This window comes from Tachypleus tridentatus, chromosome 13, assembly GCF_004210375.1.
Source record: "Tachypleus tridentatus isolate NWPU-2018 chromosome 13, ASM421037v1, whole genome shotgun sequence".
NCBI classification, from domain to species: Eukaryota; Metazoa; Arthropoda; class Merostomata; order Xiphosura; family Limulidae; genus Tachypleus; species Tachypleus tridentatus.
Window position 1 is genome coordinate 9,164,230 of NC_134837.1, and position 14,792 is coordinate 9,179,021.

Here is a 14,792-nt window from a genome sequence, read left to right on the forward strand (position 1 = left end):
CTGACAATTCTGGTGCTATTATTTTAATGAAGAACAGTGATATTTATCGTCACATTATAACGCCCAAGTGTTAGAAGGGCGAAAATGATCGGTATGACGGGGATTCGAACCTGCCATTAAAAGAAAACTGTCACAGAATAATATTTTTGTGAGAAATAATGTAAAAAAATTCCACCACTTTTTCAGAACAAAGAGAACAGAAATGTTACAAGAAACAACTAATCTCTTATATTATTTGTTATACTAAATTACCTTTTTTGATAAAAACATGGTTTTGACGTAATAATATAAAGACCCCTCCATCCCAGGTACCATTTTAGTAATCCTCCACGAAACCGTGTCCAACAATTCAATGTCTTTCCTGAGGTAAGGAGCACAACACTCTGTATGTGACCAAACTAGTGACCTATACAATGAAATTATAATATCTTTAGACTTTTATTCATTCATTATTTCTGTTGATATAATCTAAAATCATATTTTATTTCCTACTGAGAACAGCACATTGTTTGGATGGCTTAAGATACTTACCAATCATTACACCAAAATCCTTTTCTTTCATGACACTTTTAACACTATTTCCATCCAAATAATACTTATAATTAAAACTATAATGTTTCAAATATATTATCTTGCATTTATCACAATTAAAACCCATCTATGATTTATTTGACCATTTGACTAAACAATCTAAATCCTTTTATAAATCAGTAACATCCTCTTCACACCCAATAATACTCAACACATTAATATCATGTGTAAATTTAAGTCCTTTGTCTGTGTCTTTAATGTTAATCAAAAAGAGCAATGATACTAAGATTGAGTCCTGAGATATATCACTTGGAATATTAATCCAGTTTGACTGAAGTCCTATGATACCAACCCTTTGCTTTCTTCCATCTTGCCACTCTTCTATACAACTCCATAATTTATCCCCCCCATACTTATAGAGAAACGTTTCTTCACAAGCCTTCAACGTGTCACTTTGTCAAATGCTTTCTGTACATCCAGAGAAGCCAAATCAACACATTTACCCTAATATACGTATGCTGTGTAAAATTCAAACATGGAATTCTACCTATTTAAATCAAGTCTTACAACATCATCTGTCAGGGTGTGAACAGCAATGGTTATGGCGAGAGTGTGCTTGGAAAACTACGATCATTCATTCATCCAATACATGAAAAAAATTAAAGGGCTAAATAAAGAAGGCAATGTTTAAAAAATAATAGGCCTAACACTACTACTTTGTAAAAAAGTATAATTAATTTTTTTATAATGTTTTAGATCGGTATGCTACTAAAGAAACTATAATAAAGCGTTACGTATGTCTTCTGATCAATTCGTCTGTGACTGAAGTGAGTATTACATTACTATTTGTATTTGTTTAACACAGTGGTAAAGAATGTTATTTTGACTGAGAATTATAATATTAGAGATGTGTTAGACACGCGTAAAATTTGTTTGGGTTGGTTTCTTATGACTTTTGAGCGAAGCTACACAATGGCTACCCTCGCTGCGCGTTATTTATACAGCGGTGACAGATTATATTTATACTGTATCATGCATGTTCTGATAATATTTGTATTGTATCATGCACGTGGTGATGATATTTGTACAATATTGTACTTCTAGTTACTATCGCTGTACTTTATAGCTTCTGTTGTGATAATTGTAGTGTATTCTTTATTTCTAATACATTTTTGCACGTATTAAGAAAGATTGTATTAATACGGTATTATTAATATGGATTATACGTAATCTCTTTATGTATAAAACTCGTTTAAATATTTTCTGAATTCATTATTTAGCACGATCCTAAACTGGTAATTATCCTTAACATAAAACAATTAGTTCTGTATTAGTATCTTATACAGACATGTTTGAGTAAAAAAGAAATGTGAAAATAGATTATTTCCAGAACTATTTTATCAACGAAATATATATTTATTTTTCAGATTATACGACATTTTGTTCTCGTAAAATATCAATTGTATAACATTTTTTTTCATGTTTGTTGCAAATCTCTTACAACTCAATAACTGTAACAAACAAGTCATCCTTTGTTGTTAGTGACACTGTTTATTTCTATTTATACGTCAGAGAAACGTTATAGAACTATGCCAGAATCAGAATCAGACTGCCCCGATTTATCAAAAGTAGAATTTCTGAACAAATTCTGTAACAAATTAGCTTCCAGATACCAGGTAAATCTACTCATAAGAATTAACAGATTATTTTCAAGACAATGTTTACCCAAGCATTACTAGTTTGTTTTAAGAATATTTTTCAAAATAATTTCAATTTTGCTTTTCTGAATAAGCGTTCTAGTAATACACTGTTTGTTTATTTCCCACAGTAGTTTTCAAGTACTGTTCAAAAAATATTATTGTACCTTTGGATGAATAGTCCATTATGCATGTTTGCGCTAATAAAACTACAACGAAGATAATACGATAATACCATTTGTTTGGTTTGTGGTTTGTATAAGTGCAAAGGAATATTCCCAAGGAATATTGGAAGCTATTCAACGTTAAAGGTAATTCAGAATTTTGTTTTGCAAAAGTAGATCGTACAATGATTTTTTGTTACTGATTATAGTGTAGAAGTATATGTTAACATAAATAAACCTATGATAAAGATGTTTAATGTAACCGTTTAAATAAAATATAACAAATTTTACCCTTCTTCTTGAATTTTATTTCCGTTTCATATTTGTTTAGAGAAAGATTCGGTAAGTGTTCTGATTTATTTTTATGTTACTTAAAGCAGTAAAGACGTGTAAACAGAAAAATTCATAATAATATTTCATAGTCTATGGTATGTAAGAATGGATTAATGATTTAACTCTGTTTATATTTGAAATTTGTTTCTAATTCAGTTTTATATATTAGGTTGAATCTTCGTGCTCAGTGTAAAGGTGTAATTGTTTCAGTAATATGTTAAACGTATTTTCGTATCACGTAAATTATATACATCAATGTGAATTTTAAACGTAAAATGAATATTTTCGACAAAATGTCATTCCATTTTTTATCCAGCACACTGATAGAAGTTTTGGTTCAACTCTATACTTCGTAAGTTTATTTTATTATATATATTATTACGATGAATTACGTTAAGTAAAACAAAATGTTACTTTATTACAACCAAAAACAAGCCGAAACAAAAAATAACGCTGCTATTATTAACTATTAACTCTGAACTATAATAAACATATCAAAATAAATCACATAATAAGGATAGTTATTATATTTTATTATTATTTTTGTTCTAAATATAACTATTTAATCTCTAAAATTTATTGGAACAATTTTTTATATAAAATTAAACTTTATCAATTTTATTTCATTCTGTCTTATAGCTTTGCCTCTGTGAAATTTAACATATTAATATACATAATCGTTTTTTTTTAATAATGCCTAGTCGGACTAGTCGGACAAATAATGATAAGTCGGACTAAGCTGTTATTGAGCACAGATGGATATGTGCGCTCTGCCTTCCACGGATATCGAAAACAGGTTTTAAGAAGTATAAGTCCGCAGACTAATATAAAGATAAGAGTATGTATATGTTTCTTTTTATTTGTGTGTCTGCATATCCACTGTGCCTCCGGAGGGCCTAACTGGAACTACTAAAATTCTGATTCACTTTGGTCGTAAATTGACTCAATTTACAGTAACCAGAGCTCGGATGTGGCCTAGAGCTCATGTGGTTGCTATAAAAATATTTGGGGAGTGTGGGTGCGCTATAAGAATGACAGTCAAATATCTCTATTTAGTTACTCATTGTCTAGCCGCTTTCACTCTTGTCCATTTCTATCGTGTTACACATAAATTATAAAACATGTAAAACTAATTAACTTGTTTAAACGTTTAATAGTAATGCATTCTAGCGCTCAATATGTTAATCTTCCTGCCTGTTTATAGGTCTACCTATATATTTACCTGACTGTATATCTGTCTACGTATATATATTTCTCTATATAAATATATGCATGTGCGTCTGCTAACGTGTATCTCATCTGTCTAAATATACATATATGTCTGTCTGTTTATCTATCTTACCATAGATATATGTCTACATTATACTTTTCTGCCTATATATATAAATTTCCATTTGTATATTTGTCTACTACATGTCTATTGATCTGTGAACCTATCTACCCATATGTCCCCATATTTACATATCTAAATGCATGTCTATTTCTCTAATTATACGTTCGCCGGTATGTATGCTTATCTAATTATATACCTTTCTGCTTAATGTTGTTTTGAACGTATATATCTGCGTCGTGTATATCTGTCTAAATATATATCTTCGTCACTGCACATTTGTCTACCTGCATATCCGCCAATCTCTATATTTGTAAATGTTCGTTTTTATTTCTTACTGTATATGTGTCTTAAGTTATATATTTGTCTACCTGTATAGATTTGCTTGCCCGTGTACATGCCTGCCAATATATATATGTTACTTTTTAATAAAACGTATCAGGTAAACCATTACTCGAAGAAAATGATGAGTTTGTGTGAGATTATATAACTGTCGATCCACTGTAACGATATTCACCAGATCTGGTTTACATACTCTGAGGAGTAGACTAAGGGTGTCAGTGTTTGAGATCAGATCAGGTACATTATTCAACTCCTGCTCTGTAAAAGCGGGTTTTCTCAGGGTAGTTCCGTTTCATCTTCTCTGCAGCTACTTTCAAGGCAATTAATTTATACATGCCCGACAACACTAGACCATGAAAAGGGGCCGTCACGTTATTGTCGAATATTATCGTCTGACAAACTTTCAATCATTGATTGATCATTTTTCTCCTACTCCATCTATAAAATTCTAAAATTAGTTTGTATTCCTAAAGTAAGTAACCTGATGCAAAACTTTAATTTCCATTATAATATTACAATACTGACTCGTGAGCAAGACGAAGGGGAACACCAATAGAAATAAACGTTTATTTAATCCTCAGGTTTTCACTACTTGAAAAATTATCTGATCTCTAAAATTTATTGGAACGATTTTTTAACAAAATTCGTTCTGTCTTGTTGTTTAATCTGCGTAATAGTTTATCATATGAGTTATATAAATGTATACACTTAATGTTTTTTTTAAGATAATGCCTACACTTGACATAACAATGTATATGTAAGTGTTCTTGATTGTAGTTTTTGTTTCTATAAATAATTTACCTTTGTTTTAAGAAACGTGTCAATATTATATTCTTTATTTTTTCAATACAGAACTGTTTAAAGCAGAACCCATGAACTGATTACTCCGGCTTCTCGATTGATGGTAAGAAACGACTGTTTGATTGAGATCTAATAATTGTATTGTTGTTTATTCTGAGGTTAAGAAATGTTCCGTAGCTTACTGTAGTAAAACCTAAAATGTTTAAATTAAACTACCTTTTGCGACTAATTGGGGTTCTTTTTTTTTCACTCTATGTATTTCCAGGTTAGCGGAATGAATGAATAATACAGTCCTTCTTTCAGAAAAACAAAAATCTTCTAACTTTCTTGTCAACATTAAATTTCGTTTGTTTTAGTTAGTAAAAAATAAAACAAGAAAGAACAATCTTTTTGATATTATCTTTCTATATTATTAATCAGATGTAGTTTTTTCTCACATTTTGTTTATCTCTTTAGTTATCCAATAAATTATTTCAGCATCTTCAGTTTCTGTGTGCCTTGTTTAACTGATAGAATGAAAACATAAAACCTTTTGATATTCATGAAATTTAACACATTCTATTATGTTGAATATAAGAGGTGGAGATAAAATTCCATTATGTTTATATGTTGCATTTTCTAAAATGCGTAAAATTGAATTAGTACTTATTAAACAAATTTCATAGTACAAATAATATTAATAATAAGAAACTTCAAGAAAACTTGTAACAGTACTAGTATTTAAATGTTGAGTAACCCGTTGAAGACGTTCTTCAATGTGAAGTTTGTACGTCAGCAACATCAAACCATTATTGGGATGTTCTTCATTTAAAAAGAAAACTGTGTTTACTAACAGCTGAAATGTAAAATACTTAACTTAATTGTTTATTTAATGTTAAAAACAGGATTCACTTTAAACAGTTGTTAGGGTACGTTTGTTATTCAAGTGCTATAATATACATCAACAGCATTCATAGTGCAAGTCAAATGTTCCTGAAAACGGATTATGTAAACTGTAACAATCATATCTCTTTTCTTCTTTGCACTATGGCTGTTCACACTTAACGATGGAACACAAGCTGAAAAGAAATAACAATACAGGACAAGTTCGGTTTTAAAATATCCGTTATATCTATATTTAGTTACTCAGAAACTCACATATGTTTCTGCTACATAACTAGTGTAACGTTTTTACTGAGTAAATGTAAAATAGACTAACATACACGTCTCCACGACTTTCCACGTTACTGGAATAATACGTCGGACTATGCTGTTATTAAGCACAGATGGCTATATGCGCTCCTCCCACCACAGGTATCGAAACCAGTTTTCTAGCAGTATAAGTCCGCAGGCTAGTATACAGACAAAAGTATGCAAATGCTCGTTTTTTGTCTGTCTGCATATCCGCTGTGCCACTGGAGGGCTCATTTCGGGCGATTAAAATTGTGGTTCACTTTGGTCGTAAATTTGCCCGTTTTACAGTAACTAGAGCTCGGGTGCGGCAAAGAGCTCTTGTGGTTGTTTTAAAAACATTTGGGGACAGTGGGGGGTGCTATAAGAATAACAGTCAAATTCCACTATTCAGTCACAGATTAGTAACTCAAGATCTGATGGTGGTCTACTCGTGGCTAACTACCTTCATTCTTTCTATCCTTTCAAAACTGTGAACAGCTGAATACCCTTTGTGTAGCGTTACACTTAAATTCTAAACATGTAAAATCAATTAACTTGTTTGAGAGTTCTGCAGTTTGTCTACATAACTATTTACCTATATGTCTGCAAACTTGTATATTATCTGTCTAAATATGTATATGTTTCCCTGTTTATCTGTCTTACCATATATATATATATATATATCTTTACACTTATATCGGTCTCCCAGTTTATATGCTCATTTTTATATTTCTCTACCTACCTCTATGTCTACTGAGCTGTGTACCTTTCTACCTAGATGCTTGTATATTTACATATCTACCTGCATGTCTATCTGCCTAACTATATGTCTGCCTGTTTGTATGGTTATATAATTTTATATCATCTTGCCTTAATATTTCACTACGTATATATCTTCCTAATTTTGTATGTGTCTTCTTATATATCTGCTTCATGTATATCTGTCTATATATATCTCTCCCTGTCTGTACATTTGTTTACCTGCATAATTCCTAGTCTGTATATATGTATATTTTCGTTTCTATTCGTCTGTCTGTATAGCACCTTACTTTATATAGTTGCCTATTTACACACATTTGCTTGTCAGTATGCATACCTACATACATATTTGCTATTTTCTGACAGAACTTGTTAGGTAAACCATTACTTGAAGAAAATGATGAGTGTGTGTGAGTATTCGTTTTTAAAGCTGTAGATCCTCTGTAACGATATTCACCAGATCTGGTTTACATCCTCTGAGAAGTAGCCAAATGGGGTCAGTATTTGAAGTCAGATCAGGTAGATTATTCGGCTAATTTCGATGCAATGAATTTATACATGCTTGCTACATTTGACCCTTAAAAGGGGCCATCACGTTGTGGTCGATTATTGTCTGTCAAATATTGCCTCTTATTCCGTCGATCACTTTTCTCCAAAATTCTAAAATTAATTTCCATTACCAAAGTAAGTAGCCTGGTACAAAACTTAAACTTCCATGATAATATTATTATACTTACTAGTGAGTATGATGAAAGCCCTAGTTTCGCTTTAAAACTAAATCCCTGCCATGAAATAAAGATATAAAAAAAACTGAGTTGCCCTGCTATATCTCCTTTTTGTTGATCGGATATGTGGTGTATCTGGTAGAAGGATCTTGTAACAATATGTATAGCTGAACACATTTGTCACAGGTCACAAAAGGTTTTATGCGCAGTACTCACGTGCAACCATTAATATCGAAGTCAATACATACGTTTCTATATATGAAAAACGTCTTCCCTAAACACCGTTTTGTTTGTTTGTTTGTTTATTTTAATTTCGCGCAAAGCTACAAGAATGCTGTCTATAATAGCAGTCCCTAATGTAGCTATAAGATTTCAAGGAAGGCAGCTAATCATCACCACCTACCGCCAACTCTTGGGCTACTGTTTTACGAAGAATAATGGGATTGACCGTCACTTTAAAACGCCTTAAGACAAATAAAAATGAAATTAAAACAGAGTAAACTAATCACAAAAACAATAGGTATTACGTACACGTAGTGAACTAACGTTATATACCTTGTGTAAAATATTAATTAATGATATGTTATTTGAACTATATTTCTATTATTATTAAGACACCCTGTTATTGCGTTTAAAGCCATTACTTAAAACTGTATATCTCAGTGATATCATGAAACTCTATATCATAACGATGATACTTTTGTTGGTTTTTTTGAATTTCACGCAAAGCTACACGATGATTATCTACGCCAGTCCTCCCTTATTTAGAAATATGAGATTGAAGGTAGGAAGCTAGTCATCACCACATAACGCCAACTCTTGGGCAACTCTTTTACGAACGAATAATGGGATTGAACGTCACATTATAACGACACTACAGCTGAAAGAGCAAGCATGTTCGCTGTGACGGGGATTCGAACCCATGCCCCTCGGATTAGGAGTCGAGCGCCTTAATCATCTGGCCATGCCGGGCCGTGTTTCGTTTTTAACGGAACTACGAAATGGTAAGTTCTCAGATTTACAACCATAGATAAATACTGTCCACCGCGAATTTATATCATGTTTGTCACATGGCTTTTTAATTTGCATCATCATAATTCTTTTAATACAGCGCGTTATCCAAGGAACATTCAAACAACTTGCATTAACTATAGAGTGAGATGAAATTAGCGGTGATAAAACTAATAATTGTTATTGAAGATGATCTAAAATCTTTTCACACTTTGTAGTTATTGTTATTGGTGAAAAAATCACTTTGTTTTACTATTTGAAGTTCTTGTTGTTACTAGAGATGTACTTTTAACAGTTTAAAATTCTTGTTTTTGGTAAAACATTACTAGCAGTGATGAAAGTGATCCTGTAACACACCTATGAAGAAAATATTGGTATTTTAGGTATGTGGTGATGATACTGGTGATTTATCATGTGTCGACATTAGTAATATAACAGGCCTATAGCTCTTCTGTGGCACAACGGTATGTTTGCGGACTCAAGTCGTAGAAATCGGGTTCAGCTCGGCTTTATTGGCAGAAAACGGAACGCCCATTATCCAGCTTTGTGGTTAAGTCCAATCAATCAAACCTGTCTATAATTACTGTAGAACTGATGTGTTATTTTGTGGCTATACCACTATTCTTAAGTTACTTAACGAGTATTTGAATAGTATTATTTTACACTGAATAAAATAAAATGGTGATTCTATAAAAAATGTGTGTGAACGTCTTAAGGGCTGGTAGTGATTAAACTGTCTAATATCATCTTATAAGTCATCACTAGAACATATAAAAACATACCTATAGAGGAAATCAAACACTGAAATTGTTGTTATCAAACTGGTAGCTGAGGCCAGAATACTAGTCAAAGGGATAGATTCGGCTGACCTTAATAGGTTTTTTTAAAAGAATGGACTCAAGATGTCTCTTATCCAGAATATGCAATAATATCTTTTCCGAGAACCAAACCTAACATTAAAATATTAGAAATAAATGGAACACGCTACCTCACAGACACAGAACAGATCCCAGATGTTCGATAACAAAACAATATTCACTGCAGAAAAGTAGAACAAATCACTTCAAGTAAGATTCACACACACAGCGAACATGGTTAAAGTACACGAACACGAAACACTGGATAACCAGGGTGTAATATCTAACGGTATTTTGTTCCCCAGTGGCACAAGGTATGTCTGCGGACTCTTACCGCTAGATACGGGGTTTTGATACCCATGGTGGGCAGAGCACAGATAGCCCATTACATAGCTTTATGCTTAATTCTAAAGCAAAGTAAACTAACGGTATTTTTCGCTGATATGAAATAATTCAAGTAGAAGAAATTAAAACACCAGACGTTGCTGTGACACAATGGTTCATTTGTTAACAATACGGTCATATTGGGGCAGCCTATGATGAGGACATGTTAAAGCAACCTATAAATCCGAGATGTGTGGGCTGGGGCAGACATCAATATTACTTAATATGCCCGAAAGAACACTAAACCCATATTGTTATTATTGTAAGAAACATCACGTTGGAGATTACAAAGATGGTCCAAAAAAGAATAATAATCAAAGTAAACAAACTAATACACAACGTATGGAAACAAACCACACACGTCAATTAGCTGCTAAGACGCCACTTCTTTCGACACCAATAACAAAACTCACCATTATATAATAATATGGAACAGAAAGCACAACCCCACAATAAATACACATCTCACTAAAAAAAGCAAACACAGCAACATATCGCCTTCAGACATATCAAAAACATGTGTAAATTTATTTTTAACAAGGTAGATAAGATAACACCAGCTGTGATAAGTGATGTTTGATTTTATCAGTGAACGTAAGAACTACTGAGACAACAAGAGAGCAGTACTTCACTTTCCACAATAGTCCATAAACAGTTCATACCTATAATCTCTGACATTAACAAAGTCTCGTAAGTTGTGGCGTTTAAAAATACACGATACAATACAAAATTACTAAAGGTTACTAAACAGGCCATCTATAGCTAGATCCTATGCAATCATTTAAGTTTTGCTACCAGTAGTGTATTTAACAGGTGTTTATGTCAAATGTTGTTACACAAAGTGTATTTATGTCAAATACGTTTTAATGACTTAATCTAGTGAAATATAATGACATGTGAATGAACTGTTTGTAAAATGTAGGATATCACCAAATCAAATTATGACGAGTGGTAAAAAGTGTCCTTATATAGAGGGAAAGAGGTAGGATAAGTGTAATAATCAGTGAAATGTTTGAACCCAGATCTTGTACGATGCTTCTCCTAGTATTTAACTACAGATAAATAAACCGTCAAGAAGGAATGGAAAGGTGTAGAACAGCCCCTGACCTTCACAGGTCATGCAGAAAATGACCAGAACACTGATAATAATCTGTGTAGTGTAGATCATTGTCGATCGTTTTCAAAGTGACCATCAGAGATGAGAGAACATTTGATAAACATAAGCCATACTTTACCGCTAAAGTTTACGTTTAATCCAGTTTTATGTATAGATAAACCACACTACAAACTATTTACCTACAACTAAAATATTATTCTAGAACTAGCTGTGACTCACAAAATATGTACGGTAGATTTCATGTTTTTTGTTTCAATCTTTCTCACACCATCAGTTGCACACACAGCATTTCTTGTAAGTAGTATGTATTAAATCAATAACTCGTGGTCTGTTTTAAATAATATTTACGTAGAGTGACAAATACACTCAGGTAGATGTAACTTTATTTAATAAAACTATACGTATGGACTAACGTATAGTGATGGTATTTATAATAGCGCACAGAGTAGGAAACAGTTACGACTATTAAGTGTATGCTAATACAAAATGAAACAAAGAAACTGACAAAAAATAGCTAAAACTATTTTTATAGAAGTATATGAAACGAAATTGAACTAAATTTTTGTAAAGTAAAGTAATTTTAAAAGAAATGAGGGCAAATATGACTGGAATGCAGAAACGCCTGAATGGATATTTACAAAGTAATAAGTTTATTAATTTAAACGAACTAAACACATGCATTTTTAACTTCTAAATAGGCTAAGAAAGTCTGTAGAGAATTTACTTAGTGTAACGTTTGTTCTTGTTATTGTTGTTGTTTTTCAGGAGGTAACCTTCGGGTCAAGTGTTGTATTTGTGAAGAACCTTTTAAATTAAAAAAACAACTAAAGACCATATGAAAGCCAGTCGTCGCGTGATGATAACGAAACTTCTCAAATAAAGGTCTTTATATCGATATGAGATTCATAACATTTGATTAAGAAATTTGCAAGATAAGTTTCAAACGGACCGACGGCCAAATACAAAGATATTTTTTTATATAGGAAATTCATTTGAAGTTGTTATATATGTTTTGTGTTAATTAGAGTTACTGGATAATTAATTTCAAGTGTCAGGTATCCACATACAAATGCCTGATATCGGAAAATTACATTGGCGAAATGATATATTATAATTTCTGAAAGTGACTGATAATTATTACAAATGTAACATGTAAGTAAGTTACTCACCCACAAACAAATAAAATCAGCTAAAAAAACACGGAGAGTTAAAGCACGTGTTACAACGTTATCAATCAGCTGATGTGTATAAATATCCACGTTTCACGGTATAGGCCATAGATGACAGCACGCACGAAACATTGACGATTGTTTTGAGTAGAGGGGATATTCTTGCATGTTGGAGTTCAGGAAAACATTTCTATGGTAACCGTGGGGTAAAATCTCAATTTTGCAGTCAGTGGATATAATTATTTATTCGAAATACACAACAAAAGACTTAAAACAAACTGTCATTCTTTCTTATTTATATTAAAAATTAATCATTATTTTTTGCTAATTTCATATAACACACAATAACAAGTTCTTTTGTTTTTTCTCTGTTTTTACTGAATGTTAGAGAAAAGGAGACAAAAATCAATTTAGATCAAATTGTAAATCTTGCATTTGAGGAAGTAAAGCGTAATTTACAAGAAATTACGACTCGTGAGAGATGAAACTTTTGATCAGTTAAAGACCTAGACCTTCGTTAATAAGTTCTTATATTTGCATCATAATGCTTGATGGTGTGAAGAAGTTCTAGACCTATAATGGGATATAAATATAGACTGAGTTGCTGTGAATTTGGTCATAAAGAGTGTATACGAATGTTTTAAGTGAAATTATCACAATCTGTATTGTAATAGCAGAGAAGGCAGAATAAAATAACTGGACCGCTTTTGAATGCAATTGCGATAATCACCAGTGTAAGAAATATATGTACATAAGTTTGAATTATTTCAATATATTATATTGATGTAAGTGAGTTGTGTATTGTGTAACAGATTTACTATTTTATATTTATTTTAATACCTATTTTTGTTTCAGTTTAATATATATCTAGGAATATAAGTTACTAATCTATGAATGTGTATCAGATTCTCGAGTGTCAGATTTAATTAGCTGAAATTTGTAATAACTGTTTGTAATAACCGTTATTAGAGGTCACAATCACATTATCTTACAAAATTATCTATATATGTATAGCTCTAGAAATACCGAAAATATTGTTGAGATTATAAACACATTATCTAACAATGTCAACTGAATTTTTTAAGAGAGGCAAGCGACTATGGCTGAAAGATGGTGATCTACGAGAGTTTATTAAACAACAAGAGAAAGAAGAAAATAAGAAAAAGGAAAGGTTGTAAATAAATAGAATAAGAGCACAAATTTAGAATGAATAAAGTGAGAGAGAGCGGACATTGAAAATAGAGAGAATAAGAACACAAAATGTGATCATCCAGCTCAACATAACAGAAAGATAGAGGACCCAAGAATAACAATAGGATCAGGGCCAGGCAACTCAAGTTGCCCAAATATGATGAACATAAATACAGTTTGTATTCTTTTCAGGTTAGGTAAGAATGATTTGCCTGAAGTTAGAACTGAGACACAAATGACCAGGCGGTCTGTCTGAATACACTTTTCACAATGACAAGCCTGCAAGTAGATATATGCAGGCATGACCTCAAAAGGTATCATGAACAATGAAAAATTAAATGTGTCCTTGCTTAAATACTACAAACTTACTGAGAAATGTTTTTCCAGAAATTCAAAAAAATTCATTCCTGACAATGGAGACACTGTATTTCAATTTGTGACATAACTACGACGAAACTACATAACACTGTCTCTGTCTGTGATGTTGAGAAACCCACTTGTTGAGAAATTTATATGCAAAAACGGCTCGTTTGGGTTGAGAAAATATTTTACATAGTAGAGCGAACAACGTTTCGACCTTCTTCGGTCATCGTCAGGTTCACAAAGAAAGAGGTAATTGTCAGCTTCCGGAACAATAAGTAAATAATTGGTGCTAAATGGGAGATAAAAAAAATATTAGCTGGTTCTTAGTTTTAATATAAAATTTCACCATCAAATGGTTTAAATCAATTTGATAATAATTACATTTAACTTACTCAATCTAATTAATTACATAACGACCGTTGTTGTGACAGATATATGTGGTTAAACATTTATAATCTGCACCTCTTTGCTTTCACCTACAAATTCTTAGTAAATCAGAGACTGAATTAAACGTAGAAGTCAGAACTTTAATAAATACCTTTAGTTTATTGTTTCATGTGGTTGTTAAAACTGTTAATCTCTGAGACACAAATTACACTGTTACCATATGCAAGAATCTCATTATTGGTGGTAAACCAGACTAAAGTCATATTATTTTAATAATCCTTGTGATCTTTACATAAAAATATCATCACAAAACTCATTCTTATTATTTAAAGTGACACTTGACTGTTTGTAGTCCGGTATATTTATTTATACACTTGGTACATTATCATTTGTAAATTTCAATGGATCATTCCATGCGACACAGGAAAAAGTGTGGGAAGCAACGAACTCTGAGCACCCCACTATTTCGTCGTTGTAAG

General features: G+C 31.9%; 1 long non-coding RNA gene across 1 annotated transcript; it reads left to right on the forward strand.

Annotated features, from left to right (window-relative positions):
* Window positions 1-2,955: 2,955 nt before the first annotated feature.
* On the forward strand, window positions 2,956-9,326 carry LOC143237349 (uncharacterized). The gene is made up of 3 exons (XR_013020028.1): window positions 2,956-3,077; window positions 5,250-5,301; window positions 9,175-9,326. It is a non-coding gene; the product is annotated as an uncharacterized LOC143237349 (long non-coding RNA).
* Window positions 9,327-14,792: the final 5,466 nt, after the last annotated feature.